Source organism: Pongo pygmaeus, chromosome 9, assembly GCF_028885625.2.
Source record: "Pongo pygmaeus isolate AG05252 chromosome 9, NHGRI_mPonPyg2-v2.0_pri, whole genome shotgun sequence".
Taxonomy (NCBI): Eukaryota; Metazoa; Chordata; class Mammalia; order Primates; family Hominidae; genus Pongo; species Pongo pygmaeus.
This window is the reverse complement of record NC_072382.2, coordinates 112,032,272-112,054,880: the sequence shown is the minus strand read 5'-3', so window position 1 is coordinate 112,054,880 and position 22,609 is coordinate 112,032,272. Positions and strand designations below refer to the sequence as shown.

Below are 22,609 nucleotides of genomic sequence, written 5' to 3'. Positions count from 1 at the left end.
AAGCTCCTATGAAGGCAAATGGCTATTTTTGCCTCGGGGTGTGCCAGAATCAGGGTGAAAACTTGAATGATTTGCATTCCTTCAGGTTCAGTTTGAGGAGTAGCCAGACCTGTCATCCCTGGGAGGTCGGATCAGGGACCTAGCGTGCTTTGTCCTCTCACCACCCACTGCATGAATTGCAGTGACAGGCTTGTAGGCCACAAAGTGTGTCACTCCTTGTAAGACTGGGAAGGGCCGGAAAGAGTGTAAGGGTATCATTCCTTACCACACAGTCCTCCCACTCTTATTTGTCTATAGGAGTAAAGCTAAGTGCCTATAATACTCCAGCTTGGTGCCTGGAGCTGAGGTGTTCTCCTAAGGTAAAGGGTGATCCTGGAGAAGAGACTCTCTGTTCTGCATGCACAGATGGACCTGTCCATCACTCACACCCTCCAGAATCCACAGTGAGCAAAGGCAATTTCTCCAAAGGTATATCTATTTTATTTTACTTTCTTTCTTTTTTTTTTTTGCATTTTTGCATGTTACAGGAAAATAAATGTGTTTTAATTTTATTCTCGTAAGACCTAATCACTTTTATTTCATATCTAGGGAGAAAAGACAAAATATTTTAAAATTGGCAACCGGGCATGGTGGCTCATGTCTGTACTCCCAGCACCTGCCAAGACAGGCAGATCACTTGAGGTCAGGAGTTCAAGACCAGTCTGGCCAACATGGCAAAACCCCATCTCTACTGAAAATACAAAAAAGAAAAAAAATATTAGCCACCTTGGATGTGGGCATCTGTAATCTCCGCTACTCAGGAGGCTGAGGCAGGAGAATCACTTGAACCCAGGAGGTGGATGTTGCAGTGAGCTGAGATTGTGCCACCGTACCCCAGCCTGGGTGACAGAGCAAGATTCCATCTCAAAAAAATAAAATAAAATAATAAAATTAAAAATTGGCATTTGGGATAACAGGGAAGCTCCATTCTGAAAGATTCCAATTAGATCAAAGATTGAAATGCTAAAAGGAAATTGCAAGGCACTAGAGGAAAACATAGAAAGAACCCCCATTAAATATGGTAGACTGACCATATGCTTTCATCTTCTCTCCCTGTCATAGGCTAAATAATGGCTCCCAAAGATGTGTCTACATCCTAATCTCCAGAATCTGTGAATGTTACTTTATGTGGCAAGTACGTGGCAGATGTAATTAAGTCAAGGATCTTTGGATGGTTATCCTGAATTATCTGGGTGGGCCCTAAATACAATCACAAATGTCCTTATAGGAGAGAGGCTGAAGGAGATTTGGTACCAACAGAAGAGGAGGAGGAAATTGTGATCATGCAGAAACTGGAGTGATGGAGTCACAAGCCAAGGAATGCCAGCAGCCACCAGAAGCCGAAAGAGGCCCTGCCAACACCTTGATTTAGGCCTAATGAAACTGAGTTTAGATTTCTGGACCCCAGAACTGTGAAAGAATAAATTTCTGTTGTGTTAAGCCCCTAATTTTGTGGTAATGTGTCACAGCAGCCCTTGGAACCTAATACACTCCCCAAACCATCACAATGACAGTTAAGGGAAGTAAAATGGTAAAATTCATAAAGATAAACAGAATAACAGAAAAGAATTTCAATAAGTGTTTGGAAGATGAAAAAGGAAAGAATGAGAAGCAACTTACTTATCAGAGTAGAGAAAATTACCTGAGAGCCTGGAGACAGGGAAGTGAATAAGACACAGTCAGTTCTCCCCAGAGAAGCCAGACACAGGGTCATCGAGCACAAAGCAGGGGCAGGAGTGGGGTGCAGGGCTGGCACTGGGGATAGAGTGGAAGCATCAACATGGACCTTGGATCCCTGGGCCCTGACTCCTCTGACACTGGTCTTCCTGAACTAGGTGCATCCCTTCTTGTCATGCCCTCCACCCCAGTCCCCGCCCTTGACCCCACCACCACCACCTCAGCTGACACACATCAGTTCAGCTCACACTCCTTCCGTTAGAAACAACCAGTCACAAGGTTCTTCCTGGATGCAATGGGGCTGGGAAACGCTGAGCTGCGCCAGGCACAGGCTTCCTCTAAACCACTCTGCACCAAGGAAGAAGGACATTTTTTTGATGGTCTAATAGCTATCTCTGCCACACTCTCTAAGGCAATTAATTTTAAAATTTTAGAAGACTGGAAATAAAGAAAAGATACTAAAAACTTCCAGAATGAAAAACCAGGTCACATATTGCCTTATGGATTAGCAATCTGACTGGCATCAGGCTTTTCAATAGCAATATAAAATGCCAGAAGACAACAGGGCAATGCCCTCAAAATTCTGAGAGAAAATATCTTGCAAACAAAACATCTATTATACCTAGCAAACAGCCATCCAAAGGCAGAAGGCTGTGGAAGAACAAAAGGGAGCTATCTAGGGAGAAAAATATAACTGTTAATTATTATTATAATAATAATATATTTTTAGAGACAAGGTCTCTGTCAACCCATGCTGAGGTGCAGTGGCACAATCATAGTCCACTGCTATGGGCTGGAACTCATGGGCTCAAGTGATCCCCCCACCTCAGCCTCCCAGGTAGCTAGGACTAGAGGCACATACCACCACACCCGACTTATTTTTGCTTTTATTTTTTGTAGAGGGGTCTCCTTATGTTGCCCACGCTGCTCTAGAACTCCTGGCTTCATGCAATCCTCTTGCCTTGGCCTCCCAATGTGCAGGGATTACAGGCATAAGCCACCATGCCCAACCTTTAATAATTATTTAATGTGTTTGGGAATTTGGAGGAAAAGGATTACCAAAAGTTTGCCAAATCTCCAGTATCCTTTGAATAGAAAAAAAATAGTAATTGTATGTAGAAAACTAAGCAATTTGGCCAGTGATGAGGGGGATTAGCAATTATTAATGTCAGAAAAAGCAGAATGTTATACAAGAAGAAGATATGATGACAAGATCCTATTTGGTTCAGTGGTGAATAATATTTAATAGTGACAAAAATGTAAACACTGATTTTTGGTTTAACTAACTTTTTTTGTTGTTGTTGTTTGAGATGGAGTCTCACTCTGTTGCCCAGGCTGGAGTGCAGTGGCGCAACCTCGGCTCACTGCAACCTCCGCCTCCCGGGTTCAAGCAATTCTCCTGCCTCAGCCCCCTGGGTAGCTGGGACTACAGGCACATGCCACCATGCCTGGCTAATTTTTGTAATTTTAGTAGAGACAGGGTTTCACCACGTTAGCCAGGATGGTCTTGATCTCCTGACCTCGTGATCCGCCCACCTCGGCCTCCCAAAGTGCTGGGATTACAGGCATGAGCCACTGTGCCTGGACAACTAAGCAATTTATATAACTGTATTGGAAAAACGAAGAGAGGGAAATAGGAAGGGTTAGAATTGGATAAGAAATCAAAGGCTTCAACAATTTCCTTCCTAGGATCATACTCTATACATATTTTTGACACATATGCAAAGATTTATGTACAAAGATTTATGTACAACGATTTATGTACAAAGATTTCCATCATTGAATAAGAAATAGCAAAGACAGAGATGACTTAAATATTTATGAATTGGAGACTCTAAAACAGATTATGTTTCAATGAAATACAATGTTTTTGTGAGTTTTTTTTGAGATGGAGTCTCACTCTGTCGCCCAGTGCAGTGATGTGATCTCAGCTCACTGCAGCCTCCGCCTTCAGAATTCAAGCAAATCTCCTGCCTCAGCCTCCCAAGTAGCTGGGATTACAGGCACGTGCCACCACACCTGGCTAATATTTCTATTTTTAGTAGAGACAGGGTTTCACCATGTTGGTCAGGCTGGTCTCGAACTCCTGACCTCAAGTCATCCACCCGCCTTGGCCTCCCAAAGTGCTGGAATTACAGGTGTGAGCCACCTTACCCAGCCTATTTTTATTTTTATTTTTTAATTTTTTTTTTTTGAGACAAGGCATTGCTCTGTTGCCCAGGCTGGAATGCAATGGCGCAATCTCGGCTCACTGCAACCTCTGCCTGCCCGGTTCAAGCCATTCTCCTACCTCAGCCTCCCAAGTAGCTGGGACTACAGGTGCAAGCCACCATGCCCAGCTAATTTTTGTATTTTTAGTAGAGAAGGGGTTTCACCATGTAGGTCAGCGTGGTCTCGAACTCCTGACCTCAAGTGATCCACCTGCCTTGGCCTCCTAAAGTGCTGGGATTACAGACATAAGCCACCGCGCCCAGCCCCCATTTGTTTTAAAGCCATCCCAATATATGCTGACGTGATCTCCAGATAGTGAAAATAAAACAAGACAAAATACACAAACAGAAACAAAGTGGAGACTAATGGGTCCATATACTACCACCTGTGAGTATTTTAATGCATGTATCAATATACACATGCACATTCACAAACATTGAGTCTTATGTATATATAGACTATCTCTGAAAAAATACACAAGAAACTGCCTGTAGCAATCGACTTTGTGGAGGGGAATTACGGTTAAGAGGGCAGAGATAGGTAGGGAATTGATATAGTTTGGATGTTTGTCCTCTCCAAACCTCATGTTGAAATATGCTCCCCAGGGCCGGGCGTGGTGGCTCACGCCTGTAATCCCAGCACTTTGGGAGGCCAAGGCGGGCGGATCACAAGGTCAGGAGTTTGAGACCAGCCTGACCAACATGGTGAAACCCTGTCTCTACTAAAAATACAAAAATTAGCTAGGCGAACTACAGGTGCCTGTAATCCCAGCTACTAGGGAGACTGAGGCAGGAGAATCACTTGAACCCAGGAAGCTGAGGTTGCAGTGAGCCCAGATCATGCCACTGCACTCAGCCGCGGCAACAGAGTGAGACTCTGTCGAAAGAAAAAAAGAAAGAAAGAAAGAGAGAGAGAGAGAGAGAGAGAGAGAGAGAGAGAGAAAGAAAGAAAGAAAGAAAGGAAGAAAGAAAGAAGGAAAGAAAGAGAAAGAAAGAAAAAAGGAAACTCCCCACTGTTGGAGGTGGGGCCTGATGGGAGGTGTTTGGGTCATGGGGGCAGATCCCGCTTGCCATCCTCATGGTAATGAGGAAATTCTTGCTCCGTTCACGCTCTGTTCATTCACATGAGAGCTGGTTGTTTAAAGGAGATTGGCACCTCCTCTCTCTGTCTCTCTCTCTCTCTCTCTTGCTCTCTCTCTTACCATGTAACACACCAGCTCCCTCTTTGCCTTCTTTCATGAGTGGAAGCTTCCTGAGGCCTCACCAGAAGCAGATGCCAGCACTATGCTTCATGTACAGCCTGAGAACCATGAACCAAATAAACCTCTGTTCTTTATAAATTACCCAGCCTCAGGTATTCTTGTATAGCAGCACAAATGAAGTAATACAGGGACCTACTCTTCACTGTATATAATTTTGTCACTTAAAATTTTATGCTAGTGAATATATTACTTATATAATAAATATATGAATATTCATTAATATTATTCATGAATAATATCGTAATTATTCATTGAGTCAAATGAATAATTTTTCAAACGAAGGATAAAAGCAACCTGGTAAAAGAAAGAAAAATTTTTAAAAACACACAATTAGCCCCCTTAATAGCTTCATATATCAAACGTAATCTTAAAATATCTTTTAAGTACGTTTAACATTTTTCCTTTAGGTGGCAGTAACTACATTTTTATTTTTTATAATAGCCACCTGACTAGCCTTTAGAATCAGTTCAACAATAGTATTTGGTTGTCTTATTTTTCCTTTTCATAGGAAAAAAAATGTTTAAATATTAAAACCTACATTTATAAAACGCATGGCCCAGAAATGTTCCTGACTATTGTTATTGAAAATGAGAGAAAACAAGTTACAATTCAAGGGATATAAAACAGACTGGAAGGATATTCACCAACATGTTGGCAATGTTTGTCTCTGGGAAGTAGAACAATTAATAGGTGAGTTTGTTTTGCTCTTTTTGCTTTTCCAAATTTTCTACCATGAACATGGTTTTTTTGTTTTTTGTTTGTTTGTTTGTTTGTTTGTTGAGACAGAGTCTTGCACTGTTGCCCGGGCTGGAGTGCAGTGGTGTGATCTTGGCTCACTGCAACCTCCACCTCCTGGGTTCAAGTGATTCTCCTGCCTCAGCCTCCCAAGTAGCTGGGATTACAGGCGCCCGCCAGAACATGGTATTTTTTTTTAACAGCTTCTTCATTCTGCAATCCTGACCCATTAAAGGCTTCTTAAACCCTGGATAATTGAAGGTGGTATGGGCTTCAGTCTTATCTGTCTCTCAAGTATTTCTAATATCACCAACCCCTTTGATTTCTTAACTGTGGAATGAAAATAATGACAGAAACTTTAAGCATCTCATTATATGACTATCGAGGGAGAGATTTGGGAGTAAAGGATCCTTTTAATACTCCTCAAATCCAGAAATGATTTACTACCAAGTTAATAAAACCCATTTCAGGACCTTCCTCCCATCCCACCCCACCCATTTGTATTAATCCCTTTCAAAACCTTATAACTAATTGTGAATTCATCATTTCATATTTTTTAGAAGGCCCACAACACTAGATTCACCATTGCCAAAGCACACCAAAATACTCTTTGACAACTTTGTAAACATCCACGCTCTGAAAGTGTATGGTGGGAATATCTGTAAGCTCTCCACTGAACTAAAGTTCCCCAGGCCAGGGACCAAGCTTCCCACACTTTTCTAACCCTGTTGCCTAGCACATGTCTGGCACACTTCAGGTATTCGAAAACATTTGTAGGACTGTTGAACAGAAGTAACTATTCACGGATAGGTAAAAGCCTCCCTAAGTGTTTTCTTATTCATGGGGTAGTTGAGAGTAAATTCTTACAGAGCTGTGTCTGGTGGCTAGCAGAAAGGCTATACCTACTCAAATCAACAGGCCACACAGAAAAGTCTCCTTGTCCCCAGAAGGGCCCGCAGGAGTGACTGGAGAGCAGATCCTGCCAGGTCACCACAGTGCTACACTGCAGGTCGGCTCTGTGCCAGGCTGAGGAAAAGGAATCCATCTCCCCTCCTTGAAAACATGCCTCAGCATATTTATCTGTGAAACAGAGAAGAAAACAAATATGGTGTGTGATTTACAAATCTCTCAAACAGGAATGCAAACTGGTGTGAGACACCAAATGAGAAGAGTGAGAATTTAAATGCCAGTGCCCTGTGATGCAACAATTCCACCTCTGGGTGTGTACCCCAAAAAATGGAAGCAGGGGCCGGGCACAGTGGCTCATGCCTGTAATCCCAGCACTTCGGGAGTCCAAAGCGGGTGGATCACGAGGTCAGGAGATCGAGACCATCCTGACCAACATGGTGAAACCCCGTCTCTACTAAAAATACAAAAAATTAGCCAGGCCTGGTGGCGGGCGCCTGTAGTCCCAGCTACTAGGGAGGCTGAGGCAGGAAAATGGTGTGAGCCGGGAAGGCGGAGCTTGCAGTGAGCTGAGATCACGCCACTGAACTCCAGCCTGCGCAACAGAGCGAGACTCCGTCTCAAAAAAAAAAAAAAAGAAGCAGGGACTTGACCAAATATTTACACACCCGTATCATAACAGCCTTATTCATAACGGCCAAGAGCTGAAGCACCCCAAGTGCCTACGGACAGATAAGTGGATAAACAAAACATGGTGTACACACGCAGTGGAATATTTTTCAGTCTTAAAAAAGAATGACACACCTTTAATCCCAGCACTTTGAGAGGGCAAGATAGGCAGATCACTTGAGACCAGGAGTTTGAGACCAACCCAGGCAACATGGCGAAACTCCATCTCTACAAAAAATTAGCCAGGCGTGGTGGCATGTGTCTGTAGTCCCAGCTATTTGGGAGGCTGAGGTGGGAGGATCACTTGAGTCTGGGAAGTCAGGACTGCAATGAGCCATGATCACACCACTGCACTCCAGCCTGGACAGCAGAGCAAGACCCTGCACCCGGCCCGTAAGTATTTTTAATGTCACTGAACTGTACACTTAAAAAGAGTTAACATGGTAAATTTTATGTCGTGTGTATTTTACTATTAAAAAAAAAGAACAAGCCGGGTAAAAAAAAAAAAAAGAACGCTTGTAATCCCAGCACTTTGGGAGGCCGAGATGGCGGATCACGAGGTCAGGAGATCGAGACCATCCTGGTTAACACGGTGAAACCCTGTCTCTACTAAAAATACAAAAAAATTAGCCAGGCGTGGTGGCGGGCGCCTGTAGTCCCAGCTACTCGAGAGGCTGAGGCAGGAGAACGGTGTGAACCCAGGAGGCGGAGCTTGTAGTGAGCCGAGATTGTGCCACTGCACTCCAGCCTGGGCGACAGAGCGAGATTCCATCTCAAAAAAAAAAAAAAAAAAGCCAAAATAATACTATCCGGTGGGACCAGGAAGCAAGGAATATTTCTCTATATTTTATGAATATCAAAATAAGAAGGAATTGAATATTTATTCCATAACTGCTCTGTAATATAAATATGAATTATTTGCAGATCTTAATGATAATTGCTAATAGCTAATGAGGCCCATACTATGTGTCAGGTAATGTGCTAAGGGACTTATGTATACTATCTTAATATTCAAAACCATCCTATGAAGTAGGTACTATTATTATCTTCAATTTAAAATTCAGAAAATGGAGGTTTAGAAAACGTAAATCCTTTTCCTGAGACCACAGGGTTAGTGAGTAGTAGAACTCAGATCTGACCTCAGATTTCCTAGCTTTGAGCACCTTGATCATTTCAGAGTTTGGGTTCTGTTTCTTACAATCAAAATGTTTGTGTTTTTTGGTTGTTGTTTGTTTTGCTTTTTTTTGTTTTCCTTTTTGAGACAAGGTCTCGCTCTGTTGCCCAGGCTAGTGTGCAGTGTTGCCATCTTGGCTCACTGTAGCCTTGACCTCCTGGGCTCAAAAATCCTCCCACCTCAGCCTCCTGAGTAGCTGGGACTGCAGACACTACCACACCTGGCTAATCTGAGGGGTTTTTTTTGTTGTTTTTTTTTTTTAGGGATGGGATCTCACTATGTTGCCTAGGCTGGTCTTAAACTCCTGGACTCAAGCAATCCTCATGCCTTGGCCTTCCAAAGTGCTGGGATTACAGGCGTGAGCCACCACACCTGGCCTGTGGTTGTTTTTGTCTTAAGTTAAACACTTGTTTGAGGAATTTGTAAGGATGGGAATTTGAATTAGGAGAATCCAAATGGCATTTATGTGTCCAGAGGACATAAGAGTCGAACAGCAGCACTTCTTACAAAATTGTGCCTAAAACAATGCCTTGGCAAGCTGCCCCTCATATTTACTGAGGAACTGAGGTACTCAAGTCAAAATCCCAAGGTAAAGGGACTGGGAAGACACTAGCAACAGTGACCATGTCTTCCTTTTCAGGTACAGATAATTCTGTAAAATAATTCTAAAATGATGCTGTAATTTTTTTTATTTTCAGCCTTCATAGCTGTAATTTCTGACACATTGCTGAGCATTAATTTTTAAAATAAGCATAACCTGGGCAAAACATTGGAACCAACTGAGAGATCTAGTGATTGTATTCTGATAATTTATATTAATAGGAATCTGTCTTTCCCCCAAAGGATTAATTGGATGCATTATTGTATTTGCTTTTCACGTGTATGTGTGTTGTGTGTGTGTGCATGTGCTTGCGCATGTATGTGTACTGTGTGTGTGCTTGTACACAAAATGGTGGATGAGCACATGTATTTACCTCTTCTATCTTCCATATTCCCATAAAAGTGACAGAAAATATTCTTTAAAGAAAATGAATGAATAACAGCAATAGGAAACAAGAAAGAGTGTCATCAGCACACAAGAGTTTTGGGAAATTTCTAAAAGATACAAAGCAGATGGATGAACCAATGAGAAACTGCAGGCCAGGGTACAGGATATAAGCATGTGTCTTCCCAAGGGGGCCCAGAGAAACTCCTCACTTGGTCAACAATACAATGATGGGGTGTGGGGGCAATCAACAGTGGCCTCATTAAAGAACTGGATTCAGTGCCTTGGGACAGCTGGGCCCCTTTCCTGTGACCTGTGTAAACAAAGCTAGGCAGCTGAGACTTTTGGCCTCGGGCTATGAGCCAGGGCACAGCTCTTTAGAAAGAAAGGGCAGAGAGAGTGTTCCTCCGGAGGGTCTTGTAGCTTAAAAGGAGATAACTGAAGAAACTTTGAATCTCTACATTTATAAACTCAGAGGGGAAACAATCAAACTCAAAATGCATCTCTACATCCTCCGGGAGAACCTCAGGTTCCCCAGCCTTCTTGCCTACTCCGCCCACAGGAAACCTACAGGGAAGCCTTCCTGTCCAAAAGTCCTGCCTACTTACACAGAACTCGTGCCAGTCATTCTATTCAGGGAAAACCTTCCTGGAGAAACAAACCTAAACAATTGAAGAGGAAACCCACACAAGCTGGTTGTGCTAAATTAAGGCATTTGTTTGGTTCTGAATTCATTCAAATGAATAGACAATAGAGAACACCACACTTCTCAGGAAAAACAATACAAAAGTGAAAGCTTTAGAAAACAAAACAACTGACCCAAAGGAAAAAGATAATCCAAGCAGGGGAAAAGAATTAAAAAAAAAAAACCTAATTAACACACACATGAAATCAATCATATTCCAAACACCTAAATTAGCAAATTAATAAAATTAGTATTTAAAACAATACTAGTAAAAATGCTAATTAGGATAATCAGGAATTTATAGCCTACTACAATCTTAATTACAGTTTGCTATGACAAGTAGCAATCAGAGAACACAAAAGAGCTATTAGGAACTAAAAATAAACATTTCAAAGGGATGACTAAACAATAATATAGACACAACCCGAAGATCAATTTGATTACCTGAAAGATAAAGTAAAATGATAGAAAATATGAGAGAAAATTAAAATATGTAGAAGTTAACTCTGAGAAATCTAATACCTATAAAAATGTGGTTTTAGAATGTATTTAGGACTATGGAGAAAAATAAATAATCCAGAAAATAAAATTTTCCTATGCTAAAGAGTTTTTAGGACCAGGCATGGTGGCTCATGCCTGTAATCCCAGAACTTTGGGACACCAAGGTGGGCAGATCACTTGAGGCCAGGAGTTCGAGACCAGTCTGGCCAACATGGCAACACCTCGTCTCTACTAAAAATACAAAAATTAACTATAGGCGCACGCCTACAGTTCCAGCTACTCAGGAGGATGAGGCACAAGAATCGCTTGAACCCAGGAGGTGGAGGCTGCAGTGAGCCGAAATCGCAACACTGCACTCCAGCCTGGGCGACAGAGAGAGTCTTGGTCTCAAAAAAAAAAAAAAAAGATTATTTTTTCTTCCACATGGGGTTTATCCATACGAGTCAATTATAGAAAACCTATGTGCCTACCGCTGTGCTGAGTGAAGGATCACTTCCACTCAGGATTCTCATTTTTAATCCTCAGAAGACTTAATTATAATTACAGAGCAGAATGTAAACATAGTAAACCATGAATATACACACATGCACACACACAATTGAGAGGTGGACTCTCTTATATAAATGGGAATCAAAGGACTCCGTCTAAATAAATAAATTTAGAAATGGAAGTTTAGGTACATTATTTAAAGTTATAAATAATAATTTTAAATATAATTTTTAGAAAAATTAGGGCTGGGCGTGGTGGCTCACACCTGTAATCCCAGCACTTTGAGAGGCCGAGGCAGGCGGATCACGAGGTCAGGGGTTCGAGACCAGCCTGACCAACATGGTGAAACTCTTGTCTCTACTAAAAATACAAAAATTAGCTGGGCACAGTGGCACATGCCTGTAATCCCAGCTACTCAGGAGGCTGAAGCAGGAGAATTACTTGAACCCAGAAGAAGGAGGTGGAGGTTGCAGTGAGCCAAAATCACGCCATTGCACTCCAGCCTGGGTGGGTGACAGAGCGAGACTCTGTCTCAAAAAAAAAAAAAAAAAAAGAAAGAAAAAATTAAAAATTTTATAATATAACTAACACAAATTGGAGATGGAGAGGAACAGAAAGATTGGGAGGAAGTGTAAACACAAGAAATTTCTCATCTTTTTTGAAGTCAGTAGGTACTTCTAAAGTTGACAAAGGGAAAAACAGAGCTGTAAGCATGGAATTTTAAATTATAATGGCAACCGCCACACCATCTAACAATAGCCGATGACAGTGCTTGTTTCTAGAGCGTGGGCCTAGGCTAGAATGGATGGAGGTCATATTCATTTTACACCGTTCTTTTTCTACTGATAAGATTTTTTTCTTATTATGTGCATGTATAACTTCTATAAAATAACATAAAATAACTTCAATAATAAATATTTACATATAAATTTATATTATATGTAAGTATATATAAATTGATTTTTATACAGTATTTAAACAAATATTTTCATTGAGTGAAAAGATGCCAAATTATCTTTTCCACAAATATAACAATAATATTTATTTATTTATTTATTTATTGAGACAGAATTTTGCTCATCACCCAGGCAGGAGTGCAATGGCACCATCTCGGCTCACTGTGACCTCCAACTCCTGGGTTCAAGTGATTCTCCTGACTCAACCTCCCAAGTAGCTGGGACTACAGGTGCCCGCCACCATGCCCAGCTAATTTTTGTATTTGCGGTACAGACGGGGTTTCACCATGTTGGCCAGGCTAGTCTCAAACTCCTGACCTCAGGTGATTCACCTACCTCGGTCTCCCAAAGTGCTGGGATTACGGAGCGTGAGCCACTGCGCCCGGCCAACATAGGCTATTCCGTAACTGAAAGATGAGTTGCTTAGTCATAGCTACTAAATGTCCTCCATACTTAGCTAAAAGCTCATGGTTCTTAGGAAAGGTGTCTTAGGACAAAGAGAATTTAGGATATTAATTACTCTCTTTTTTAAGTTGAAAAGAAAAAGTAAAACCCTTCCTTCTTGTGACTTAGTCTACAAAAAAAAAAGAAAAAAGAGAAAGAAAAAGTAAAAACCTCTCCCCAGCTTTTCTGACTTTTGGATTTGAGGAAAGTTGCAAATACTGTCTGTCCTGAACTTTTTGACATTACAAATGACTTAAAACGGCCCAAGGGACTTTGAGACTTTTCAGAAAAGGAATTTATCACTGAGGATTACTCATCTGTCAAACTAGAATAAAATGTAGCTTTGTGTGAGGCGACCTTCTTTCACAGTTACTGTTTATTGAGCCCAGGAATGCTATGGCATAGAGGGCAGGGTGTGAGTCAGAAAGCCTTGCTGTCCGAGCTCTGTCCCCAACTAGCCAAGTGACCCAATGCCACCCACTTAATCTTTAGTTCCTTCATTTGTAGAGTGTGGATAAAACAACTCTTCTCACTGCTTCATATTGTCCCTGTGAGGATCAGAGAGGATAAATCGAATGAAAGTTCTTTGAAACCCTACAAAGTACTATGAAATTACAGTGTTGTAATATGTGATCATGGATTTCAAAGTTGGAAAGAACTTAGACGTTATCTAGTCAAACTTATCTAATTCATAGTTTCTTTCTCTCAGTCTATTACTTGCTTAGAGCCACTACGTTTATTATTACTGTTGTGACACAAATTGATTTAAAATTATATCCTTCTGAATTGTGTCTTCTAAAATTTTATAGAATCATAGGCTATTAATGCTGTAAGGGACTTTGCCAATCATCTCATCTAATCCTCTTGTTTTAAACATGAAGCAATAGCAGCCGAAAGAGGGTGACTGGCCTTAGATAAATACAGGACAATGAACTCAGATCTTGGATTAAAACCTAGATCTCCAGATTCCCAGGCATACAGACCTTTCCTACGTCACTGCTGAAGCAAGAAAATAATGGCCATTTGTGGATAAGCTTAGTTAATTGAGGTATATACTGCCCTGACAAGATTACACTAATTAATCTAACCATTTTTATAACGTTCAAAAGATTTTTCTTTCCTCAGAAAGCAATTATGCAATAAAAATGTAAAAATAAAGGAAAAACTTTTTAAATTAAAAAGTAATAACACTTGAAAAAATAATATACACACTCATATCTAATCTTTAAATGAAACTAAGATTTTTTTTTTTTTTGAAATGGAGTCTCGCTCTATTGCCCAGGCTGGAGTGCAGTGGTGCCATCTCGGCTCACTGCAACCTCCGCCTCCTGGGTTCAAGCGATTCTCCTGCCTCAGCCTCCTGAGTAGCTGGGACTACAGGCGTCTGCCATCACACCCGGCTAACTTTTGTATTTTTAGTAGAGACAGGGTTTTCACCATGTTGGCCAGGCTGGTCTTGAACGCCTGACCTCAATTGATCTATCCACCTTGGCCTCCCAAAGTGCTAGGATTACAGGCGTGAGCCACTGTGCCTGGCTGAAACTAAGATTAAGTACTAGAACAATTAGGCATTTCATAGTCAAATTAATTACCAACATTTTAGTATAACTTGGTTTAATTTAGTCCCTAATACAGATCCTTAGAAGACGGGCAGAAGAATGTAAATGGCAAAGAACACAGAGTTTAAAATCAAACAAACATGGGTTCAATTCTAGCTCTGCCATTTACTAGCGATGTAAATTTTGAAAATATATTCAACATCCTGAAGCCTCAGTGTCCTCATCTATATAAAGAGAATAGTAGGCTGGGCGTGGTGGCTCATGCCTATAATCCCAGGACTTTGGCAGGCTGAGGCCAGAGGACCATTTGAGCCCAGGAGTTCGAGACCAGCCTGGGCAACATAGTGAGACCCCTAACTTAAAAAAAATTTAAAATTAGCCAAGAGTGGGTGGCACACACCTAAAGTCCCAGCTACTGGGGAGTAGGGAGGGGGAGCCGCTCAGGCAGGAGGATCTCTTGAGCCCAGGAGGTTGAGGTTGCAGTGAGGTGTGCACTCTAGCCTGGGTGACAGAGTGAGACTCTGTCTCTAAATAAATAAATAAAGGGAATAGTAATGAGAATTATTTCATAAGTTGGTTATGAGGATTAAAAAGTAATTCATATAATTCTATAAATGAGACCAGTCATTGTTCTCACTTGGTATTTTACAGCCCAGAAACAATTATAACAATTATTTGCTCAAGACTGCTCAGCTAGTATGTGGAGGCAAAATTGAAACCCACGTCTTCTGGCTCTGCTCTTTACACCTGCCCGCATGACCTCCCTACCCAGCACTTCATTAACTCACCTTCTGCCACCTCACTGTTCAGTTTTACTAAAAGTTCCAGCTCTTTCCAAAGGAGAGATTTTTCTTCCTAAGTAGGACAGCTCTTTCAGCCAATTTCAGATGATATGCCTTCTAAAAGGCAGTGTCTCTTTTGGTTGCCAAAGGTAGTCACTTGACTCTTTTAAGTTCACGGATTCCATGCACCGGGTCCATGCTGAGGGCTGGCAGCCTGTCTGTGTCACACAACCCTCTATTGTACTCTTATCCCTCCTAACTGACTCCGACCCTGTGTTCCATGAGGAGGCACATGCCTTCACTCCCTTCCCCCATCACAGGCTTTTCCTGCTCCTGCCAGGCTGGGAAGGACTTTATCCTTTTTCGTAAGTGCTGAGCCTTTAGGACTCAAATCCCCTCAGGCATCCTTGATTTTTCTCGAAAGTCCTCATGCAAATTTGAATCTCCCTATCCTAGAGATTAGGAGACCTTGTCATTTTTATTTTTGAATCTCTCGGAGCCAAGCATGAGCTGACACATCATTAGCACTCTTAAATGTTTGCTGAAAAAAATGTGGATAAAAGGAAGGAAGGAAGGAAGGAAGTAAAGAAGGGAGGGAAGAGGGTTTTACATATCATTCTAGAGTTCCCGAAACAGATATAATAATGCAGCCAACTCACTAGCTCCAAAAGCACTTGAACAATATTTATACATTTATCTATTTATCAAACTATCTATATCAGAACATATTGATAACTGAAAAATCTCTTTCACTTTAGTCTCAGAAGTCACGTTTAAATGCTAAGTGAATATCTGTGTCAGGGAAAGAGAGAGCAACAGAGAAAGAGAGAGATAATGAGTTGGGTTTGGACCATGAAAGACTGATTCGGTCACCCAGTCTGATTCTCTCACCCAGTCTGGAGTGCAGTGGTGCAATCTTGGCTCACTGCAGCCTCGATGTCCCTGGCTCAATGGATCCTATCACCTCAGCCTCCAGAGTAGCTGGGACTACAGGCATGAGCCACTGCACCTGGCTAATTTTTGTATTTTTTGCAGAGATGGGGTTTTGCCATGTTGCCCAGGCTGGTCTCAAACTCCTGGGCCCAAGCAATCCCCTCACCTCAGCCTCCCAAAGTGCCAGGATTACAGGGGTGAGCCACTGCGCCCAGCCCGTGATGGTTAATTTTATGTGTCAACTTGACTGAGCTAAGGGATGCCCAGATAGCTGGTAAAACATTATTTCTGGGTGTGTCTGTGAGGGCATTTCTGGAGGAAATTAGCATTTGAATCAGTAGACTGAGTAAAGAAGATCTATTTTCATCCAGTCTGTTGAGGGCACAGATAGAACAAAAAGGCAGAGGAAAGGTGAATTCACTGTCTCTGCTTGAGTTGAGCTAACCATCTCCTGCTGCCATAGGACATAGGAGCTCCTGGTTCTCAGGCCTTCAGACTCATACTGAATTAAATCACTAGCTTTCCTGGTTCTCCAGCTTGCAGATGGCATATTGTGAGGCTTCTCAGCCTCCATAATTCTGTAAGCCTATTCCCATAATACATCTCCTATCATCTATCTATCTATCTATCTATCTATCTATCTATCTATCTATCTATCTATCATCCGTTTATCTATCTATCTTGTTGGTTTTGTTTCTCTGGAGAATCCTAAGTAATACAGAGATTAAAAGCCCCAAGTTCTTTTACACAGCCATGCTTCCAAGCTGCTATGTGACCCTGGGTAAATCACTCTCAGGGTTGTTAAAATGGAGGTAACTCTTATTTTTTGTTTGTTTGTTTGTTTGAGACAGGGTCCCACTCTGTCACCCAGGTTGGAGTGCAGTGGTGGTGATGACAGTTCAATGTGGCCTCTATCTCCCAGGCTCAAGCGATCCTCCCACCACAGCCTCCCAAGTAGCTGGGACTACAGGCGTGTGCTAGCATGCCTGGCTGCTTTTTTTGTTTTTTTTGTTTTCAGTAGAGACAGGTCTTGCAAAGTTTCCCAGGCCAATCTCGAACTCCTGAGCTCAAGCAATCTTCATGCCTTGGCCTCCCAAAGTGCTGGGATTACAGGGGTAAGCCACCGCACCTGGTTAAAAAGGATATCTTACAAAGTTGTCATGGACAATAACTACAATGCATTTTAAACAATGTTTAAAATAATCCATGAAAGTAATTATTGTACTATCCCAAATTTTCACAATATTTAAAGACTGGATCTTATCATTTGAATTTTTTTATCTGTACCTTCTTTGCCTCAACTAACTAGAATTCATGACTTTTGGCTATGCAGGCATCATTCCTATTAATTATATTTCTGAAATTGCTTTGGAATCTGTTTCTGGTCTCTCTGGTCCCACGGCAACTGCTACTCTGTTTATTATTTATTTATTTATTTATGTTTTTATTTTAGAGACAAGGCTGGAGTGTGATGCTGTCCAGGCGGGAGTGTGATGGTGTGAACTTGGCTCACTGCAGCCTCAAACTCCTGAGCTCAGGTGATCCTCCCACCTCAGCCTCCCATGTGGTTGGAACTACAGGCACATGCCACCATGCTTGGCTAATTTTTGTGGGGTTTTTTTTGTTTTTTATTTTTTGTTTTGTTTTGTTTTGGAGAGAGAGTATCATTCTGTCACCCAGGCTGGAATGCAATGGTGCAATCTCGGCTCATTGCAACCTCCACCTCCCCGGTTCAAGCTATTCTCCTGTTCAGCCTCCAGAGTAGCTGGGACTACAGACGCACACCTCCATACCCACTAACTTTTTTTGTATTTTAGTAGAGACGGGATTTCACCATGTTGTCCAGGCTGGTCTTGAACTCCTGACCTCAGGCAATCTGCCCGCCTTGACCTCCCGAAGTGCTAGGATTACAGGGACATGCCACCATGCCTGGCCATAATTTTTGTATTTTTTTTGTAGAGACATGGTCTCACTTTATTGCCCAGGCTGGTCTTGAACTCCTGGGCTTAAGCAATCCTTCTGCTCGGCCTCCCAAAATTTTGAAATTACAGTCACTGTGCCCAGCCCCCTACTCCTTTAATAATTCTCACTTAGGTGCAATAGCCTCCTAACACTTATACCTACCTCGTTCTCCATTATGTCTGGACATCCTAGGACATTTAAATAAATTCAGGCTGCCTATGCCATGGATCTATGATAATATATAAAAGCTCAGCTTTTGGCTGCAGCTATTTTGGCTCTATTCAATATTCTCTGGTCTTCAATCCCTTGGCTTTCTAGTCCAGCTCCTGATACTGGTTACAGACTCTTCTTGCTGTGATTACCTGGGTGGACATGCTTCTTTTTTACTGTGTGGATTCTCTCTGATCTAACATTCTCATTCATAAATTCTTCATATCTGCAACTGTGGGTAACAAGTATTTTCACTGCCCCAATCTGGCCATGATTGACTCACTCTAGCCCACCAGCCCACCCACCCTGAGAAGGAGACCAGGCAAAATCTGTCATTAGGATGATCATTCCGAATCTCAGATTATAACATCGTAGTCTCTGATTCCAGTGCTAACAACAATATGTCAGTGTGGTTATTCAATGTTTTGTGACTTGGCTGGGTAAAGGCACAAAGGATCTTTGGCAATAGACGGCTGGTGGGAAGAAAAATGGAGTCCTACTCTTTGGGATCATCCACTACTGGAATGGAAGGTGGGCTAGGAGGAACTGACCAAGCTACAAAGGCTGACCCTGGAGATAGTTATTTGGTGAATCAAGGGTAGGAGAGCTTAACGGTCCCAGCTGCCAATCTAGAAGTTTTTCGTACTGCCATGATGCCAGAGGGTGATGAATAAGTTAGGATGGCAGCAAATTACACTCTTCAAGTTTTTACCCTAGAAAGCATGCATATAGCCAGGTGCAGTGGCACGCACTTATAGTCCCAGCTACTTGGGAGGCTGAGGCAGGAGGATTGCTTGAGCCCAGGAGTTTGAGACTAGCCTGGGCAACACAGCAAGACTCACATCTCAAAAAAAAAAAAAAAAGCATGCATATTAATCCTTGTTGATGACTCCATTCATTCCTTCAATAGTTAAGCACAAACTCTATGCAAGGCGTCATATTAGGCACTGGGTAAACAACAGAAAAGGAAAGCCAGCACAGTGACCTCCTTGGCAAGTTTTGTTAAATAACTTGGCATGTGCCATTCTTCTTTATTGTGTTGTCAATATTAGAATGGGTTTTGGAGCAGTGAATGGGGCGTCTAGCCAGTGCATTTATACAAACAGTTCTCAGATGTGCCACAAATATGTGGCCAACATAACATTACAGCCTCCATTCCTGCTTAGGAATAATGAGAGTTTTTTAGTAAATGACATCCTTTATAGGCAAATTACACATATTGGTGGTTTCTGGAAGTTTTAAGGTTTCCACATAGTTTTTTCAACTGACAATCCCTGTATAGGGATCTTGGAGAGTTAACCATCACACCACAGTTTTCAGCAATACACTCATATGTTTATACTGACCGTCAAGACATGTTGGTGGCCCAAAATGAAATGATTACATTTTGTAGAACCTCCTTCCCATAGCAGGAGTGGTAACGAAAATGTCTCTGGAGAAGAAACTAGTTCATATCACTCAGAATTAATGTCCATCCAGAAAGAACACATACAAATAAAAAGATATGTCATATTCTTGGCTTGGAAGACACACATTGTAAATATGTCAGTTTTTTCTGAAACTGATCTATAAATTTTTTACAGTTCAATAACAATTCCAAAATTCTAATGGAATTCTTTTGGAACTTGGCAAAAAATATTAAAATTTGTCTGGAAAATAAAAATATGCCCAAATAGCCAAGAAAATTCTAACACAGAAGAATATTAGGGAGAGCTTTGCCAGTTATTTAAACTGCAGTATTTATTGCTGATATACTGCTGCAGGAATGGACAGATGATCAGTAAAACCAAATAGTGAGAACAGAAGCAGATCCAAATACAAATGAGACTGGATTATATAATAAAGTGGGGAAAAGAAACACATTATTCAGACAACAGGCTAGTCATTTGGAAAAGGAATAAAATTGGACCCTACCTTGAACTTCCAGATGGAATAAAGATTTAAATTTGTAAGAAATTATAAAGTACTACAAAGTTAGGCCAGGCGTGGTGGCTCATGACTGTAATCCTAGCACTTTGGAAGGCCGAGGAGGGCAGGTCACTTGAGGCCAGGAGTTCGAGACCCGCCTGACAAATATGGTGAAACCCTGTCTCTACTAAAAATACAAAAAATTACCTGCGCGAGGTGGTGAGTGCCTATAATCCCAGCTACTCGGGAGGCTGAGGCAGGAGAATTGCTTGAACCCAGGAGGTGGAGGTTGTAGTGAGCCAAGATTGTGCCTCTGAACTCCAGCCTGCATGACAGAGCCAGACCCTGTCTCAAAACAAAGAAACCAAAAAGTAATACAAATTTTCAGATGAATTTTTAGATATAATTTTTAGGTGAAGGAGGACTTGAGGCCTGACACTTGGCTGTTCAGGCATCAGATTCCCCACCTCTGCGGGAGGAATTCCCCACTGTGGGTGATTGTGGCGTGACAGAGCACACTGTCTCCTACTTTGGGAGCTGGAGGAGACCCATCCTCCCCCAGCCCACACATATGGCCTTGTGGAAACTCCCTGTGGCTTGCTGATTAAAGAAGAAAATGTTCAAGACTAGTTTCCAGATGACTCTTCCCTGGTCTAAGGACACTAGCACAATCAGGACTATTGTTGCAACTTTCACCCACTTAGGGGCGGCCTTGAAAGACAATTGAGAAGGAAAATCTTCCCAGGGGCAGAACTCTAAGCAGTACATCTCATGATCCACCTTCCTGGAAGGAGAAATGACCTTAGGATTTAGAATCCAAAGGCACAAAAAAAAATGTTTCAGTCAAGGGACATATTAAAGAGCCCACTGAACAGGAAAGTGAAACTTTTACTTTGCCACTTTTTGGCAAACAGAAAAGAACGTTTGGGTGTAGACTGGGTGATTAATTCTGAGTATAAAAGTAAAAGAGCTATTTCAGCATAATAGGAGAAGAGAGGTGACCCCAGATACATTTCCTCACTCTCCCCAGCCAGGATGCTAGTAACAAGACACAGGCAGGACTGCTGAGGACTCAGATTCCTTGGAAATGAAGTTTGGGTCACTCCAAGAAGTAAAGAACTCTACCGGCTTAACACCAAGTTGAGCGCAGAGAGTCATTTTTGTCATTTCAAAGACAGCACAAATGCATTTTGGCTTATGAAACCCAGGAAGCAGACTGACTAATTTTGACTTGTCACTATCGCCCCATTTTAAGCACAAGGCCTGTTCACATTTCAGAGAAGATATATCTTCTTGTTCACTGATAACTCTGCAGAGGAAGTCTATAACATCTGCTGTTTTTTTATCCTGTTCTCTCTTCAGCCTCCCTCATCTCTGCCTCCTAGGCCTTGGAACGAACTCTCCAACTCTTTCTCTTCCGTAGTCCCTCAATTCACTAGACGTTTCCCACCTCTGTGCAGTTGCACCTTGAGCTCTTCCTCCACCCCCTCCCTCCATGGCTGCTTACTGACTGCCCATTGAGATTCACCCTAACCGTCCCCTCTGAAGCCTCACCAGTATATGCCCAACAGAACTGACCGCTTCCCCCTTACTGCTGTCAGAGTACCTATAATACTTTATTGGCATTATAGGTTTGCATGTTTGTCCCTGCTTAGCAGACTTCTTACGTATTTACCTATTTACTTTTGAGACAAGGCCTTGCTCTGTCACCGAGGCTGGAGTGTTGTAGCATGATCATAGCTCACTGAAGCCTCAAACTTCTGGGCACAAGGGATTCTCCTGCCTCAGCCTGCTTGGCAGCTGGTACTGTCAGAGGCATTTGAACCATAGCAACTCCATCTTGAATAGGAGCTAGGTAAAATGAGGCTGAGACCTACTGGGCTGCATTCCCAGACAGTTAAGGCATTCTAAGTCACAGAATGAGACAAGAGGTCGGCACAAGATACAGGTCATAAAGATCTTTCTGATAAAATAGGTTGCAGTAAAGAAGCCAATTCTTAGGCCGGGCAAAGTGGCTCATGCCTATGATCCCAGCACTTTAAGAGGCTGAGGCAGGTGGATCACCTGAGGTCAGGAGTTTGAGACCAGCCTGGCAGATGTGGCGAGACCCCATTTCTACTAAAAATACAAAAATTGCCAGGCGTGGTGGCCCACACCTGTAATCCCAGCCATTGGGAGGGTGAGACAGGAGAATTACTTAAACCCGGGAGGCGGAGGTTGCAGTGAGCCAAGATTGTGCCATTGCACTCCAGCCTGGGTGAAAGAGCGAGACTTTGTCTCAAACAAACAAACAAAAAAAGAAGCCAACTCTAACCCACCAAAACCAAGATGGCGATGAGAGTGACCTCTGGTTGTCCTCACTGCTACTCTCCCACAAGCACCATGACAGTACACAAATGCCATGGCAATGTCAGGATGTTACCCTATATGGTCTAAAAAGGGGAGGCATGAATAATCCACCTGTTGTTTAGCATATAATCAAGAAATAGCCATAAAAACAGGCAACCAACAGTTCTCGGGAAC

At 42.1% G+C, this 22,609-nt stretch overlaps 1 long non-coding RNA gene across 3 annotated transcripts in view; it reads right to left on the bottom strand.

Annotated features, from left to right (window-relative positions):
• LOC129008513 (uncharacterized) overlaps window positions 1-22,609 on the bottom strand; it is a 76,786-nt gene that overhangs the window by 34,680 nt on the left and 19,497 nt on the right. Inside the window, exons 3-4 of one of the 3 annotated variants that reach the window (XR_010127633.1) lie at window positions 20,294-20,431; window positions 6,830-7,003 (exon numbers count right to left, since the gene is read on the bottom strand). The exons of 1 other annotated variant lie outside the window; for it this stretch is intronic. This is a non-coding gene — a long non-coding RNA (uncharacterized LOC129008513). The remainder of the gene's footprint in view (window positions 1-6,829; window positions 7,004-20,293; window positions 20,432-22,609) is intronic. One more of the 3 variants, XR_008492562.2, reaches the window with a different exon arrangement.